We start from the raw sequence: 1,387 nt of genomic DNA, 5'->3' as shown, positions 1-1,387 counted from the left end.
CCTACCATACGTGCCTCCAAAATTGGAGCCCCTAACAAAACTTGCTGAAACCGAGAAACCCTAATCTCTGTACATGCAATGGAACTAATTATCAAATAATAATACAAATACATGATACATTCCAAGGTGATAAGGAATATATTATTTATTTATTTATTTTATTTTTGTTTAACCAACAATTCTACTGTGCTTAGGCACAGTAACGTGTGTTGTACTCCAATTTGCTCTTGGTAGTACAAGCTAGTGAAGCATCACTCCCATTTTAGTACAGCCACTGATGCAAATCCCAGTCATTTGTACACCTACGTTACGTGGGATAAAACTTCTCTAATCAACCCTTTAATCTCCCTCAGCGTTACATTCCCTCCACCCAGAAATAGAAAAATAAAAATAGAAAGAAAAAACCTAATCAGTAGCTAGCATGTTGCGTTTCTAACAGTAGGTAACAAAATGCAAGTCATTTCAGCAGGTTGGATTACTTTTTTTCTTCTTTTGATAATCAAGTGGGATTGTTTTCAGCCACATATTCAATTCTGACCCATTTCAAATCAAACTGTTGCTGATTCAAAAGTGTTTCTTAATTGATTTCCTAGTATTCAAAATTTTCCCCCAAATAAGAAAAAAAAATTTGCTTATACCCTCATTCTTAACAATGATTTAAATGGTGTTTGGTATTGACGTAGCTTTTAGAAGAAATGGTGCCAGTTCAGCATTGGAGATGTATTTAACAAAAAAAAAAAAAAACCCTAAAAAGTTATTTGGTTGAGTCATTTATCTGATAAATGGCTCTCTCGAAAATTGTGTGAATTGATTATTAAAAAAACGCTAATTTTGACGTTTTTCATTTTCAAGACCGATTTTTCACTCTTTGGCTTATATGGCACCTAATGGCGATGAGATGTAAAAAAATCATACAAAACATTTAAAGCAAATTTTGTCTCGTTTTTCAAGACAAAATCATACAAAACGTTTGTCTTATAAACGTCATCAATACCAAACAACCTCTTAAAAATTAACACAAAAACAGAACCGGTTAGTCTTTAGATCAACGGTTTGTCTGTCTAATCCGAATGGGTCAGACCATGAAATTTTAAAACAATAAAATAAAAAATGACTCTAAAAACTATTTTTTGGGCCTAGTAAGTTGACGGTTAAACTGCCCTGATCAGTAGGTCATTGATTAATTTAACGTTTTATGAAAAAAAACACACAAACTAACAATTTGGGTTGAAACATAATGGGATAAGCTAAGCTGATGTGCATTCTTCAACTTTGATATTTAATATAAAAGCACATGGGCCAATAATTTTGTAAGAAGTTGCTTTTCCACTTTAAAATCGAAGGCGTTGCAGTTGCACCTTTTTCACTCCCATAGTTGTTGTGGTCG

This window comes from Nelumbo lutea, chromosome 1 (genome assembly GCF_056320005.1).
Source record: "Nelumbo lutea isolate HS-2025 chromosome 1, American lotus-T2T, whole genome shotgun sequence".
NCBI classification, from domain to species: domain Eukaryota; kingdom Viridiplantae; phylum Streptophyta; class Magnoliopsida; order Proteales; family Nelumbonaceae; genus Nelumbo; species Nelumbo lutea.
Note: the sequence above shows the minus strand (reverse complement) of the source record.